This window comes from Chelonoidis abingdonii, chromosome 17 (genome assembly GCF_003597395.2).
Source record: "Chelonoidis abingdonii isolate Lonesome George chromosome 17, CheloAbing_2.0, whole genome shotgun sequence".
Classification (NCBI taxonomy): Eukaryota; Metazoa; Chordata; order Testudines; family Testudinidae; genus Chelonoidis; species Chelonoidis abingdonii.
The window spans coordinates 31078772-31095964 of NC_133785.1; the positions used below are offsets into that span (position 1 = coordinate 31078772).

Here is a 17193-nt window from a genome sequence, read left to right on the forward strand (position 1 = left end):
CACATTTATTAACTTTTTTTCTGCCAAATAAGTTGTTGAGAAACAAGCAGTTTTTAAAATGCAAATAATATTCCCTTTATTTTGCTGCTGGGTGGTGATGTTTGGTAAACAACCTGATTGTTAGGCTTTGGCCTTGGGGAACTTGCAGCTGCTCCATCCAGGTTCCCTCTAGACACTTGTGCAAAGTGGGGATTGCTGAAGGGGGAAGATAAACAAACAAGAAAATGGTGTAGATATTATCTCTGCTTGTAACCTGTTTGAATGCAGTAATTATTTGTAAGGACAGATCCCAGTTTTGGGCTATGCATTTTACAGACACTGTATTGTTTTAAACAGATTCACAAGTCAGCAAGCTGGATATAACTATCAGGAATGTATGTTTTAATATGTAAATAGGAAAGGATGATTGTTTTAATTTTTTTTCCCCAATGTTACCCAGGGTTGTAATGATGGTTTTTTAAATTTCTGTGAAAACAGATTGTATATGATACAATTAATGTTTCAGCACTTCCAGTATCTTCTTTGAAATACTTTAATGTTTTAATTTATTGTACTTCTTGCTTAATGCTGAGAATGGTGGGATGTATTCACAGCTTAATTGGTGGAAAGAAGACTTATTGTGATTTTAAAACTGATTTTAAAAAGATTGTGTTCACACATACACAATTTTATTTATTTGGAGGGATACATTGAAAATGGATACAAAATTTTGTATGTGTGCGCATAGTGTGGCTGAGAGAAAAATCAGTGGATATAATAGTCTAATGCGGTTTCATTGTGGTTGATACGCATTGAAGTGTAATGGAGCATAGAACGGATTAAAGTCCCACCTTTAATCAGGATATAGAAACTTAACATCAAATATTGTTTCAGGTGCTTTTGAGCAAAAGCTGATTTTAGTGAAAATCCAGCTGGGGTGCGGAGATAGAATCGCTTGTGCACCAGCAGCTGCCACTGGAACATAATGAGAAGAATCTTTCTCTCAGAAGTAATATCTTGAAAAGCAGGTGATATAGTGGCTTTGCCACATATTCCAAATAAGAGTCAGGCATATACTGATGGTGATATTTTGATCACCTTACTGTGTTAGCCATGGTTGCCCAGTTGTATTTCTCCCACAAACACCATGCCCGGCTGCTCCATGAGCATGGAGGTGAGAAGGGGATCTCCCTGCTATCAGCCTTTTTCTGGTTCATATCCTTCCTTAAAGCTCCACTCTGCTGTGATGCACACAGAATAGTAAGGTCTGCTAAGAGCTGGGCAGGTAGCTTGTTGTGATTTACTGTGACTGCTGCTACTGATTGGCTTATAACATCTATGAATGGTGAACACATTCCAAAACATTTTGTGTGAAATCCTAGCCTCAGTGAATGGCGGTTTTTTGCCACAGACTTGACTTCAGTGGGGGCAAGGATTACTGCTACATCCTCTCCCAACCTGTTACGCCTTGTCCTTTTCAGAAGGTAAGCTCTTTGAGCAGAGACTGTTAACTACGGGTGGGGTTTTCAGAAGTCTGCTTCATGTGTTTTTGCAATGCCTAGTGCTGAATGGTCCCAACCTGGTTGAGGCCTCTTGGAGTTACCACGGTGAAAACAATGAATGAGCGTGATTACCTCCAGGGTTTTGGTCTGACTCCCAGCTTAATGTATGTGTGGGTGACCACCTGAAATGACTTGCATTTTCTTCCAAAGCCCCAGCAAGAGCTTGATGTCTCTTGGAACTTAAATAGTAACATTTTCAAAATGTGTTTAAAAATAAATTCTAAGCCTCTGAAGTTAATTTTTGTTGGGTTCAAGGTTGTGGCCGATGCTGTGCACAAAAATGCGAGGATCTTGGCCTGTGCACCGTTTGACCAGTCCATTTTCACTGCTGCACCAACTACATTCAGGCCAAGCAGTTCTGTTGTGTTCTCTTTTATCTAGATCCCCATCCTCCTAAAGGAAAATAAAAAATAGCCTTATGAAACCAGCCACTGTCAGGTTCCAGGTCTTAGATGGCAAATATGAGACACCTTGGATTCTGTCTCTAGACATGGGCTCTGCAATAGAGATGATCTGGTGGTTAGGGCACTAGCCTAGAACTTGGGAGATATGTGTTCAAGTCCCTGATCCACTCCAGGCTTCTTGTGACATTGGGCAGGTTACTTAGAGAACTCTGTGTCTTGTTTTCCTGTCTGTATAATGGGGATAAGAGCACTTTCCTGTTTCAGAGGTTTTGGGGGGCAGGGGGGGGGATGAAACACACTGAATGCTGTGAGGTGCTCAACTATTACGGTAACAGGAGCCTGAGAGATCCTGCACCAACACAGTGCATGTAAGCTCCAGCTCAACTACAGCCCTGTCAGTGTATCCAACAGGCTCAGTAATAAACCTAACTTTCCTATGCGTTTCGGAAATACTTCCTTAAGAAACCTTGAAAATGTATATAAAAAATATAGCTTGACCTAAGATTAAGGTCACTTTTGGCCTGCAGATAATGCAGAGTATTTCTGAGTCTGTGAAACTGAGGTCATGTTTAGTGTAAGTGTTTGCGAACAAACTTAAGGGTCTACTCATGGTTATCTAGAGCAATCTAGTAATAGGAGCCTTTCTGGACAATGTACCACGTTTTCTGCTTCCGTGCATTTTATATGAGAAATGGAAGCCTTAATACTTTTTGCAGCAGGGAAAGGAGAAATCCCTTTGTTCCATGATCTTCCATTCAGGTATTGGTGATATAAAAACTCTCACAAGTGCCTCAGGAAAACTTGGTTTGGAGTGTAGTTGTAGCCTTGTTGGTCCCAAGATATTCGAGAGACAAAGAGGTTGAGGTAATGTGGTATGTTATTGGACCAATGTCTGTTGGCGAAAGAAACAAGCTTTCAAGCTTACACAGAACTCTTCTTCAAGTTTGAGAGAGGAAAAATTTGGCAGTCTGCCAAAATAATTAAACACATGAATATTTGAAAGCTGGGGTCATGCTGCTGCCCAAGCAACATCCAGTACTACCCAGGGAATGCCTGTGAGCCGCCAAAGCAGCTCTAGTGCAGGGGTCAAAGGTGGAAATGGATGACGATAGCCATGTCAGGTGGGCATCTCTCTGTGAGGCACTACATGCATTACATAAGGTAGAATTCTCTCCCCTTAGTCCATTCAGTCCCTCAGACCCCCTTCCTCTGGCTGGCAGATCAGTTCTGCTCTGCCTGATGTCACTCATGTGGACTGTAAAGCTGACACTCTCACTTCCCCGGCCCTGATTCAGGAAAAATAATAGATTGATGCATTCCAAGGCCAGAAGGGGTCATTGTGGTCATCTGGTCTGACCTGTATAACACAGGCCATAGAACGTCCCCAAAATAATACCTAGAGCAGATCTTTTTTAGAAAAAGTCTAGCCTTGATTTAAAAATAGCCAGTGATGGAGAATCTGGAACAAATTTACCATAGGTTGTGGCGAAGATGAACTACCTTTACTGTTAACAATTTATACCTTATTTCCACATAGCATATAGGCGAGTGCTTAAGTCCCATTGAAGCCAATGGGACTTAAGCATGTGATTAATTCAGGACAGCAATTAATACATGCATGAGACCCAGATAATGCTTCTCTTTGGACCATGCTCCAGGACAGTAGGATTTTACCCAGCCTGGATGAGATGCGTTGTTAATGAAGATATAAAGTGGTTTCAAAGTAACTCTACTCTACACACTAACTAAACAGTTGTTTTACTAAGAGCTAAGCTTGAATTTAAATATGTTACTATTAGCAGGGGAAAAAAAACAAATTTGTATTTTCTTAACTGCTGAAGTATCACGTGTGCTAGTTTTACCTCCTCTCCTCCTCCCCCCCCTCGAGGTATCAAACAGGTTTTTATGTGTTTTTCCTTAGAAGAAAGATTATGGCTAAAGAGAGGTGTTTTGTTTTTTTTTTTTTTTTTTTTTTTTTTTTTTTTTTAAGGTTCTGTCAGGATGAAATGAGCAAAGGGAGGATGAACATCTGACAAACTCAATGACCTTATTTCATTTTGATAATGCAGAAGTAGGTTAAAATCTCTTAAAGTCCTGAAACAGTACTATGTTTTCTTACAGCATCTGCTAGAATATGACTAATTTTGGTATTGAAAATGAACATAAACTTATAAATTAGATACTTGAAATAATAGCACCTTTTAAAAATGCTGCCTTCCTACCTTAAGTTTCAATTTTATTTATAGCCAAAAAAAAAAAAAAATCTTTATATGGCACAATAACATTTGATTTATTGCAAGAATATTTCAGTAGGGGTTTTTCCCCACCTCCAGCATTTATATTTTCCTCTTTGTTTTCAAGTTCAGGGAAATGGTGGGCTTGGGCTTAGTTCTAGCTAACTGACGTTTTAAAACGTGTTTTTTTTTTTTTTTTGTCTTTCAGTCAATCTCCTGAGAACTACTTTCTGAGTGATTCCAGCTTCCGAACATGTTTCCCATGGTAGGGGTTTTGATCCCTTGCCAGATTTGCCCTGAGCCATGAGTGAATATGTGTAATGCTCACAAGTAAAACTGGTGAGTCAACTAACCCAAGTCTGTAGCTGTTTTTTTCCCCGCTTGTTACTTGGTATGCTTTTTGTTTTTTAGTATTGTTTGTGCTTAAAAGTATGTCACTAGTTTTCTGCTGTATAGTATTATGTAAGAATCTGATTTAATAATAGAAAAAAATTCCAAAGCTTACATGAAAATGCAAGATGTTATAGATGTTTGATATAGACAGGCATGGTCTAAGCATGGCTTTGCAGGCACTGCATGTCACAATTAAATATGGCTACATAGAAGCCTTTTTCCATGGCATCCTTACTGCTTTGCTTCCAAAGGAGCCATAACCAGAAAACAATTAGCTATCACTTTTTGCCTCACTTATATCCCAGTGACAAAATGGTGTCACTGGTACACGAGAGCTGTCTTACCGCATATACTGCCTTATTAGTTTGACATCCCATAGTGCAAAGTTTTTCCATTTGTTCAAGGTGAAACTCTAGATACAAAGCTTGGTTTCTCCACTGATGTCCATGATACAGCTGAGTCAACTGGTGGGCGAGGCTGGAGGTGTGTCTGTTTCTCTGTTAATGTAAGGTTGCCATTTGCCCCTGTTGTTGTCCATATGCAGTCCCCATTGTGACCCCTTACTTGTAGCTGTGGAGTAATCTGGTTAGGCCCCTTTTGGGACTGGGCTGTCAGTTCCACTCTGTGAATTGGCTGGCAGTTGGTGCAGAAAGAATATTGGAGCCAGTACTTTGAATTCCTCCCCGCAGCTCCACCAGCCTGAAGAGCAGGGTTCCAAAGTCACTGACAAATTGGTATCACGCACATGGCATGTCCCTCTTCTCTTTACTCCCATCCCATGTCCTGCCTTTTACTTATGAACTGGATGGGAGAGGGACAAAAAGTCAGGAAAACAGGAATCCTTTTATTTGCAAGAAAATTAAAGTATTATGAATAAGGAGGCTTTTAAAAGCAGGAAATATGAGTAATTAAATTGCATTGAAGATGGGGATATAAATTTGTTTCTTGAAAATAAATTTGAGATTCTGGCACATGTTTAATAATATCCCTCTGTGTATTAGGAAACCCATTTCAATTCAAAGATTATAAAAACACAGAAATTCACACATCAGTGAATTGTGATTTTTTTTTAAAGGTTCTGTGCGTTTTTATTTTTTCCAGAGGTAGCATAATTACCAAGTCATTTAGCAAAGATTATAATAACTGCTCAATTTTTACCGACTGGTGTAGTAAACAGTTGAATAAACCCATATGGCATTTCCAAGTGTGTGTGTGTGTGTGTGTGTGTGTGTGTGTATGTGAGAGAGAGAGAGAGAGTTCTACCAGTTTCTTCATAGATGAATTACCAACCTTGCTAATGTGACTGAGATCCTAAAATGGGGAGCAATTCCAGATTTCTCCAGTGATGTCTAGCTGGGTAAGAAAATCCTCAGTGCTCCATAGCAAACTGATCTATTGACTTTTGTGATGGTGCTAGCTAATTAATTTAGTTTCCAATAAAGCAGACATAGAAAACTTTTATAGGTATGTGGAAGATATTTTTTCCCTTAGTAAAGCTCTCCTTCTGTATTTACTTAAATCTCCTCTAATAACCATAAATACAGAATTTGTGGAGTCTGAGTCCTGCTGTGAAAGACTTTTAATAAAGATCTAGGCCTCTCTGAGCATGGCACAGGCTAAGTGCAACAGGATATGCTATTATGATAACCCTGTGGCATTACCTGTATTGGGACTCTGTGTCTGTTCTTAGCAATAACACCCAGAAAAACTGGGAGACTTTAAAATGTATTCTTGAGAGTATAGGTTGAATTATGAAAGTGAAAACCTGTGGTTAACTAGTATTCAGAGTAGAGAAGAAGTGGTCTAGAGACCAGTTCTCTCAGTAGCTTCAGTATTAAAATCAGGATGATTAATTCTTTCCAAATACTGGACTGAACAAAGAGAGGCATGTCCATATATCTTGTAAATCTGGCTGCTTTTAGTCCTCCTTTAAAATTTTGTCACACAATAAATAACCGTAAGGTCTCTGAACAGAATCAGCTCCCTAAACAGTTTTAAAAATAAAATCTGCAAAATAATAACATAAAATGAACCAGGCATTTCTGAGCAGCCATCGGCAAGGAACAGTTTGCCAGAAATGGTGCTGACACACTTATTTTAACCCTTATCTTTTTTTCTAGCTTCTAGTTGCATCATTACATCAATGTGGTGTTAATGCTTTTCCCAGAATTCTAGCTCGGGGTGGAAAGTTGCCTGGCAGTGTACTGTGGTGGGGCTGGTGTGAGGGTGACTTGCTTTTTCCATCTTCCTGTTCATCAGCCGCTAGCGGACAGCTATGAGGAGCAGTCCTTTCCCCAGTTGCAGTAAGATCCACCTTTAAATATTATTGCTGCTTTCCCTCCATTGAGCCTTTGTGATGATGTCAGGAATTCATTCACACCCAGGAGATTTTAGAACTTTCCAGCTTATTGAGTAACAAAATGTGATTCCTGCTAATTGTGTTGACTGAATATTTAGAGCCTTTGGAAGAGAAGAGTTCTTTTTTTAAAGCATAGTATCTACTTGTGTACTATTTTTATGGCAGGCAAAGGTCATCTGGGGCAAGCAGCCAGAACAGTGAATTGCCTCATTGCAACGCGTAAGAAAATGAAACCAAAAGAGATGGTAAAGGTTTAAACAAATTGCTCATCGTTACGAATGTTTAAAGTCAAGAAATTGGTGCTGTATACGTTTTTTAAATTGGAGATAACCATGCTTGTCCAATAAATTTGACTTAAGAACAGAACAAATCAAAATAATGGTTTGGTGCTTAAAGTCGGGATTTTCAGCAAGATTTCGCACAGCTTCACCAATGCAGTTCAGTGGTCTGAACCCCAAGCTAATTGGAGAGTTATAAAACTGCTACTTTCCTTTTCAGCTACTTAGCATCCTTTAGAGAGTTATTGTGTTTTATGAGCATTCAGAGCAGACCTCTTCCTCTTCCCCCCACCCCAATGTAGGAAGGGGTGCTGTAATCTACATTACAGCTGCCAGTATTCCAAAAGAGGAAGTCTAGATGGGACATCACTTGGGTCTGTCATAACTGGTTCTTAGTTATCTGTAGAGGTTTATGTATACAGTGCCCCTTTGATGGCAGGGAAGCAAGGGATCATAGCTCTGTTTCTGGTCACATTCACACTAGTGTATACATCGGGAGTAAATTTACTGAAGTCAGTGATGTTATACTAGCATAGACCAATGGAACTGAGTTTGGGATTCAGCCCCAAGGCCAAAAGTTCAACTTGTTTTTTTCCCATCACCAGTTAGCTGTTGGGCTAGATCTTAACAGCGCATGCTTCTAGGACTAAAGTGCTATCTGTCTCCCTTACTATTGTGAAACATCAGTGGCTTAAACACTTTGAGCAAAACCAACTTTCTATCCATGAAACTTTTCTACTTGGGGGGGGAAAAGTAATTTTAACAATTTAATATACTACATAATATGTTTTATAAGCTGGTGTAGATGATCCTAAGTATTTTGGTCTTTTTCATAACACAATGAACCTAATATTGGTAAAAATACAGATCTTAGATGCCACCATAAAGAGAAGCTAGATTTAATAAACAGTTATGAATGTTGGCAGCTGCCTATCAGATTGTATAACATCGACTAGAGCACACGAAGACAGTGTCAACTTACATTTTTATCTCTGAAGTATTTTTCAAGCGTTTATTTTGCTTTCTCTTGAGTCCTTAACCTAATTTAAGTTATATAATTGCCTGAATATTTTTCTTCAGAGCTAATTGGCTAGTTGCCAGTGTGGAAACCATTGTCTGACTTGATGATGATCAGAAATTAACATGACATTTGCGTGGTGGTAATGAAATATTAGTAATGTAATTCATGACTGTGAGAAAGAGACCATCGTCCCCCACCTATGATCAGCAGGAGGGGCTCGGAGGATGATGAAGTGCTCCCAGCAGGCACCTCACAGCAGTGGCTAGCCAATCTCTATGTCAAATTTAGTTTTAAATTCTTCAGACAAAGCTGTAATGCTTACCAATGAATTAGTACACATGTCAATTAAAAATCTACCAAATAATATGGTAAGATTAAATTTCAATTAAAAAAATTACGTTTAACAAAGAAGATATAACATTATTTTAATGAATTCTGCTGAAGGTGACAGTTTATCTAGATATATGTATACTGTGTAGGTGGATCTAAATTCATTGGATAATGTTAACTGTGTTGCTTCATATACAAATTAGTTGTGAAAATTATTTCCACTGTGGCTATGTCCTGGAGGATATGGGGCATCAAGGGGCATTTCTCATCCTGAGAAGAGAGGGGAATTTTGAGCCCTTTAAGTACAGAAATCTTTTCATGCTTAAAATGAAAGATCTATCATAAACCTTCTTATTAGCTGAATTCATGGTATATCTCAATGCTTTATATTTATAAAACTAAATATAGATTTTTTGATAGTGGAATAGAACAAGACTTAACTTTGTTGTGACCTGTATTTATTTTCTTACAACAGTTTCCCAGTTAAATCTGCTTTGATGTAGATGTTTTCCATTCTTCCTATGAGCCTGCTAACGGAATTATTTTATTCACATCTGCCTGTGAAGGTAGTAGATTGTAAATGGTGAGTAAGGTTTTAATTGCATGGCCCTTAGCAAAGACCCCAGTTCAGCAAGCTACATAAGCATGTACTTACATTTTAAGCACACAGGTAATTCCATAAATCAGTGGGATACAAATGTTTGAAGGTAGGCATATGCCAAAGTACCTTGCTGAATCGTGGCCAAAATGGAATTGGCAAAGTAAAACTCATGTACCATTATAAACTTTTGTATTAACTTATATATGGCAAATTTTTAATAAAAAAATAATGTATTAGAACCAGAATGTTGTTTTGTCTTTTCTGTGTTAATTTCATAACTGAGATTATATATTGGAAGTAACAAGGTGTTTTATTCAACGTAGAAAATGTGTTGTCTGCTAAAGAATGCAATACATGAAGTCCTTGAAATCTTGGGTTAAAATGCAAAGGTATTGAAAGCCTCTGAGAGGCCTGCATTCTGATTGATGAAGGGTAGTCCCCACCCAAGCACAGAAGTCACAAAGGTATGGAGGCATGCAGGTGAGAGCTAATATTTATTCTCTGTCCTCCTAGTGCTAAATATCAGGGAGTAGCTTAGGACACTAGAGAAAGAAATCAGGCTTGTTAAATATACTAACCCTACTCTGATTTATTTCAATCAGCTTTTATTACTTCCTTTTGGCACTGTCATATCTGAAATGGCATGTAGGGAACAGGACATAAAGACAACAAGTATTTTTGATTATTTCAAACCAGAGCTGGAAAAATCCATCCTACAGTAGCAAATGAAATGCTTTCTCTTGCTAGTGTGAGGGCCCGAGGCATCAATTTCAGCAGGATTTAAGTATCTTTTTAAAAAATGAAATTCTAGTTCTTCTATGGCTGTGAAGAAAATTTACCAACTATAAAGAAATGCTGTGTTCCTGAGTCTGCAAACAAGCAGCTCCAGTAGCTCTACTGCTGCTCAAGCTTTATCAGGTGATGGCTGAATGAAACTGACAAGACTTTGTTTCATTCTTGCTGTATAGAAGTGCCTATGAGCAGCACTGACAGCTGTAAATTGATCTCACTTCATGCTACTGCCTGATAAAGCTATAAACAGCAAAAGAGGTGGACACTGGTGTTTCTCATGGAGCTGGTCGGGCCCAAGGAAATGGAGACCGTGGAAGGAATAATGTAGCAGAAACATCTTCTTCCAGCAGTCAGGGGGCTGGGAGAAAGTTAGAGAAGTGCAGACTCCTACTCTTTTTCAACAGCAGCCAGGAAGCTGTAAATGGAAGAGAAAATGGAAAACTATTTCTCTCTTCTAGTAGCTAGAAGGGGGTGGAGGTTCACAGTTACTGGATGCCTGTTGGCCAGAGGCTGACACAGCAGCTGGGCTCTGAAGCCGGCTCTTCTTAAGGACCTGTCTTCCCTGAGGCTTTTTGCCTCTGGACCTAGCCTGCTTTTCTCAGTCCTGAGAATGTGCTTGTACCTTCAGGTTGACTTTCTTCTGGCACTTGTTGAACAGTACTGTATGTGGGTGCCCTGAGGAATGTGTAATCTTGGTGCTTTCCAGACTGCCAGAAGCTGTAAATTTTATATTATCTCCAGGAATTCTACCTCCAATAGGAAAGGGATTTTCCCTCGTTGTATCAGTCAACTAAGCATTTGAGACAAGAACATTCTTCGTTTTCAGTTGAGTGCACTTCTGTCTAGCGAGCCCTTTGGTTGCCCAGTATTAGGAAGATCAAGAAGCAGAGGCCTTTAGTAGCCTTATTAAATACCTTTGGTTGATGGAGGGATGAGCCCTTCTGATGTGCATTTGTTACAAGTTCCCTTTTGACCAGTGACATTTTTAGTATAAGCCATGGCAGCTGCAGTGAATCTCAGGAAAACTAAACTGGGAGAGGGCATCAAAATAGACTTCCACCATGACCGCCGGCCTTTATTTATCAGGAAAATCCAAGTTTGCAACCAGTAAGCTGAGTCTTACAAATATGCAGATATATTTTAGGAAAAAATCAGTGTCAACTGGAAAACCTTCCATTCTAAAGAGACAAAAATTCTCCTATGTAGCCTATATTAATTCAGGTATCCTTAAGAGATGGATAACTGCTCCCACCAGGACATTCACATGACAGAGAACCACCATGTCAGGTCAGAAGAGACAGAGGTCAGTGTGACAGAACTTTATCCTTGTCTTCACACCTTACACACTATTGTAATAATCTTTTGTAAAAAGTATCAATTGAAAATTCATAATTTGCTAATCAGTATTGTCCTGCTAAAAGTATGTGCGGCAACACTGTGTGTGGAGTTAAGATTCCCCTGTACAAAGTTGTTAACACACGTTCTAAACCCCACAGCCTTGCCAAAACAGAAGTTGGTGAACAGGTCTGATTTAAATAAAGGAATGTATGCTCTGCTTGACTTGCATTTAAGCAGTAAACAGAATCATCAAGCAGGAAGGGAAGACAAAGGAACTTCAAATTGGTAGAAAAAACCAGTAGGGAACATCCTTCCACATAGATTTTTGTTTCCTGGAAGTTTTTCAAGAGGGGGACTGTAACTATAAAAAAGAGAGGCAAACATCTCAAGGGATCCCTCTTACACTCCCTGCCTATCACATTCAAAGCATCTGAGGAGACAAAGGAAGCAACTGTTGGATTCTGGGGGGAGGGGTCCTGGCCTGAAGAGTTTGGTCAGATTGCTGTAAGCATGTGGTAGGAGAGCTTTGCTTTGAATCTAATATCGTTTGTCAAGTTAGGCACTAAAAAACCATTTTATCTTTTATTTTTCTTGTGACCATTTCTGACTTTTGTGCCTCATTTTTTGTACTCACTTAAAATCTCTTTGTAGTTAATATACTTGTTTTGTTGTTTTTATCTAGTCCAGTGTGTTCAACTTGAAGTGTCTGGGTAACTCCATTTACGGTAACAAGTTGTGTGCATTTCAGGGTTTTGGAGCGGAGCCCGGAGCTGGAGCATGGACCAGTAGGTTTTATGCCCGGAGCTGGAGCGGAGCAATTCAAAAATTTGATTGCTCCAAATCCCTGGTGCATATTATTCCCTTAAAGAAATAATGGACTTTCCAGGAGAGCGTTGGGTGGTACAGGATATATGTTTCTGGGGGGAAATCTGAGACCAGGAATGTGTTGGGGTCACCCTATGGTAATTTTTTAAGGATGGTAAGAGCCTAGGTGTGGCTGGCTGGCTGGAGCGCACACAGAGATGTAGCCGAGAGTGACTTGCCTGCTGGAGGCTGTTTCTTAGCAGCAAGGCTTGTAAAGGGCACCCAAGGTTACAGGGCAGGGTGAAGCAGTTACTCATTGGTCTGGATTGTACCCTGATATGTCAGTCACACAATGGTAGAAAGGCAGCACAGTTTGGTAGACATAGTCATACCATGGCTTAAAATATACAGACCTGGGACACACAGTGAGAAACTTGAGAGAGTTCTCTGAGCTGGTCATGGGCTACCCTCATAGTAGAAGCTACTGGAAGTTTTGCTCTTGGCTTCAAGGAATGCAGGATAAGACCCTTAATCCTAGCTCTGCTGCACGTGGTTGGAAAGGAGTCTGAAGGGTTCCTTCAGTAGGAAAACGTGAGACTTAGGTTACTCGCATGGGGACGCATTCATTATACCATCACTCTGATAAAGCCCCTTGGGGGACAATATGCAGCTGAAATGCCTTTATACTCCATTAATATTCCTTTCCAGCAGAGCTTTTTAAGAGTAGTGGTGTTTTTTTTTCATGATTTCAGTGCATGAACAAATTTAGCTGAGGACTGTTTGCCAGGAAAATTACCATTGTAAATAGTTATGGACAAGGTCTGTTCTGCATGGTTGGGCAGTCATCAACTAGCTGAGGGGTTTTTTAACGTAAAAGTGGTAACTTCCAGTGGGTGTGGGCACTCTGCCAGCCCTTCTGGATGTGTCCCTTCAGTATTGCTTCCAAGCCCTGTTGTTCTAAATCTTCATGGATTGAGCTCTCAAATCAAGATATGTGTATATCTTTGCCTAGACTTATTTATGAGGGGAAGACCCCTTGGAGAAGACTGCAGCTGAGATACCCCTCAGCTTTTATTGATGACATGCTTCAGGGATACAGTGCAGTTCCTTTGGTATGAATGATGTACGTTGAGCCTGGTTCTCCATGGTGAAGTTAGTGGCAGATGTTTTTCTATTTAGGCAGGTACTTGCATGGCCCCATAACTGAATGATCAAAGTGTCAGTGCCCAATTGACTTGAGAGGCAACAGGATCTGACCCTCCTGCAGTCAGAAGTGATGTCTGAGGTCTTTAATTTTTATTGTTACCACTGAAGCACTGACAAAACCAATAATGCAACTGCTGCTGTTCTGAGAAAAAAAAAAAATGACCAAAGCTGAAGAGGAGAAAACAAAATTTTATGAATGAAAGAAACTGCAATCTCATTATTTTCCCTTTAAAAAAACATATTGCCCTTCTATTTGTTTCCATGTGGAATTACTCTTTGGGCTAGGGAAAATTTTCCTCCAGGCTTACTTTAAATAATTTACAACAGTCCTGTTTAAGATCAAATCCTTAGGTCTTTACTTTGTATTTTATACCAGCAAAATTCCCAATGAAATCAATAGGGACTCTTTTTTTTTTTTTTTTTTTTTTTTCCTGAGTAAGGAATGAGTGAAGACTAATTCCCTCTGAGTTAGTTGGGAATGTAAATGCAGGAAAGCCTCAGTTGTGGCTTAAAAAAAACCTCTTTCCTGCTGAATAATTGTCATGTCAGGCAATGTGATTGTTGATCTTTAATGCACTTGAAACTCTCCTCCACACTGTGGCTCAGTGCACACCTGAAGTGTCTTCAGCCATCATAACACATGGGTTTTTGTACCTTATTGCTTAGTTACTCACTTTTCGGAGACTTCAACAAAAACTCATGCACTATTCAGTGAGTTAAAGACTATGTCATTTGTAGAGATTTGGCCTTAACCTGGAATTTCCATGTTTTTGTGGGTCTAAGTCAAACCTTAACATTACTTCTGTGTAATGTTTTTGTGGTTTAATGTTAAGGGTTTTTTTTACAGTATTTCTTTTCAGTTCTGTCAGTGAAGTGTATGAAAGTTGACAAGTGTAAATATGTAGTTAGACAATTTTAAAAAGTGTATTATTTACTGATCGACCATAATGGCTCCTTGGAGCCATTATACTCAATCATATCATGTCAATCTGCACAAGTTATTATGATGGTAGTACAGATATACATATTTTTAAAGAGAAAAACGTGCTTGTGTAAAAGCTGTTTTTAATTGTCAATATGTTCTTTTCTTTTTTAAAATATCAATAGTTTAGCCCATAGTATGGCTAACAGCCTAAAAAGGTAAGAATAAGCTTGTAGGAAGACCAAAAAAAAAAAAGCTATAACTCGCACATCAATATGTGGCTTTTTTCTATAGTCTTGTGTGGCTGGTTTATGTCAGCCACAGTTTTAGGGGAAATCTAGAATCCTTAACTCAGGTCTTGGCAGATATAAAGCTTTCCATTACATCTCTGCGTTTTTTGGTCTACTACTGCATAACTTTCCCTGATATGCTGGTTGTGCGTATAACATTAGCAAATGGCTGCTCTGAGAATACAGTGCAATGCAACCTATGTTCTTCCTGTAGTGTGCCGAAAAAAGTACTTTAGGGCAATGGCTTTCAAACGGGGTGGTGGAATGTAAGGCACTGGGTCGCGATGGCTCTGGTCAGCACGGCCAACTGGGCTGTTAAGTCTCAACAATGGTGCTGCCCAGCTAAGGCAGGCTAGTCCCTGTTCTGACACCCCGCTGCGCCTCGGAAGTGGCCAGCAGCAGGTCCAGCTCCTAGGTGGGGGGGCCCACAGGGCTTAGCGTGCTGCTCCGAGCACCAGCTCCGCACTCCCATTGGCCAGAAACTGGCCAATGGGAGCTGGAGTGGGGGAAACAGTACCTGTGGGCGAGAGCCACACGGAGCCGCTTGCCGCTTCTGGGGTGCAGTGTGGTCCGGGGTGCCAGGACAGGCAGGAAGCCTGCCTTAGCACCACGCTGCACTACTGATCAGGAGCCGGCCATGGTAAGCTGGCACTGCAACCCTGCGCCCCAATCCCCTGTCCCAGCCCTGACCCCCCCAAACCTGGAGCCCCTTCCTGCACCCCAAACCCCTCATCCCTGCCCCCCAGAGCCTGCACTCCCAGCCCAGATCCCTGACTCCCCTCCTACACCCCAAATCCCTGCTGTAGCCCTGAGTGCCCCCCAAACCTGGAGCCCCCTCCTGCACTCCAAACTCCTCATCCTCGGCCTCACCCCAGATCCTGCATCCCCAGCCCAGAGCCCTGACTACCTCCTGCACCCCAATCCTCTACCCAGAGCTCCCTCCCACTCTGAACCTCTTATTCCCAGCCTCATCCCACAGTCCTCACCCCTGCACCCCAACCCTCTGCCCCAGCCCTGAGCTCACCCCAAACTCTTCCTTCCCAGCTCCATTGGGTCGTGGGCCTCCACAGTTTTCTTCAACTGGGTTGCCACAAAAACGTTTGAAAACAGCTGCCTTAGGGAGAGCTAGACTTAGGAAGAGAGGAAAACAAAATGGTGAGTAGTGTGAAATAAAAGAAAGCAGAGACGGTGTGCTGAAGATCGGCTCTCTGTGAGCTCAGATCAAGTGTAGTAGACTAGATTAATTGAAGAGAGAGTTGGACAGTAGCGCAAGAGCTAAGTAGCGACTTGCTGGCTAAAGCGAACAGGAAACCTTTAGGAGAGGAGATCTGAAGAGAAGGTCCTGGAGTTGGTGATATGGAGGTAGGGAACTAACACAAGTTTTACGTAGGCAGGGCACCATAGGTCATTAATAGACCCCCCATGGAGTGTGTGTCAGGGACGTCCCTGCCACCGGAGCAATGACCCAGGCGAAAGCTAGTGTTTGGTTATTGAAGATGGAAAATGTAGAGAAGTGAAGAAAGCTACTGACGGAGGGGCAGATCCTCAACTAATGTAAACCCTTGATGGTCCATTGTCTTCAGTGGAGCTCCCTTGATTTATGTCAGCTGAGGATCTGACCCTTTGTTTGCAAGGCCTCCATGGTGCTATGTAAGTGGAAGTCATATTTTGTTTGCTGCAAACCCGTTAAATGGATAGGAGGCTGCCGGATGCCAGATAAACAATGAGGCAGCTGCCATTTTGTGTTTAATTTCAGACGCAGAATGTCCAAGCAGGTTGTATTCTCTGTCTGTTTGGCTCAGATTTTGGGACAAATTCTGCTGTGGTACATTATCAGTTTTTTGTTATTGCGGATTTACACCGGTCTAAATTAGAGCTGCATTATATAAAATGTTTCCTTATTCTGAAATAATTCATCTCCCTCTGAAAATTTTTTGCTTTCCGGATATGAGGAAATATACCTAAAGGAAACTGAATTGAAATGTACTCCTAGAATGGTCGGTAGCTTGAAGAGCATATGCATGTGTATTTGCAAATCTCGCAAGAAATTCAGAACGTTATTAGTGCAATAGGTTTTAAACTAACCGGAGCAACAAAGGATTTTTTGTCACTTCTGGGGTACTCAACTCTACTTTTCCCGTGGAATTTTGGTTAAAAATACTAGGTTGCCTTTTAAAGCAGTGAGCAAAAAGCAAGCAAAAGACATTGCCTATGTATGGTCTCTACCCTGGCCTCAGACATATGGCCATATATTTTGAGGTCAGGATTGAATCTTAAGTTTGTGAAAACTTGGCCAAGGGAAGTCAAACTTAGAATTCTTGTAAGACTGGCCTGTCTCCCCCTTAGTATTTTTAAAAGTTACTCCTTGATGTTTCAGTAGCTAGAAGCTGAAATAGCTTGAGTGCTCCTACTGGGCTCCTCATTACTTTAAGTTTGCCATTGAAATATTATTTTGTATAGTGTATCTGGTTTATTAAAGAGCTGTAAAGCGTTTACACACTCAACTTGTTGATGATTGATTCAAAAAAGGAGTAGAGTAATTCAGTTTTTGGATTCCTTCTAGTGCGATTGGCTTCCCTTCTGGGGAAACTTTATTTTAGGGAAAAATCAGTGTCAGCTGAAAAATTTTCCATTCTAAAAAGACAAAAATTCTCCTACTTGTGAAAATGTGTCTTGGCAG

General features: G+C 40.6%; 1 protein-coding gene across 14 annotated transcripts in view; it reads left to right on the top strand.

Moving 5' to 3' along the window:
• Positions 1 to 17193, top strand: part of FOXP1 (forkhead box P1) — a 523713-nt gene that overhangs the window by 57813 nt on the left and 448707 nt on the right. For all 14 annotated transcript variants that reach the window (XM_075073243.1, XM_075073242.1, XM_075073252.1 and 11 more), the window contains one exon: positions 4388 to 4518. The gene's annotated coding sequence lies outside the window, so the exon portion shown is untranslated. The remainder of the gene's footprint in view (positions 1 to 4387; positions 4519 to 17193) is intronic.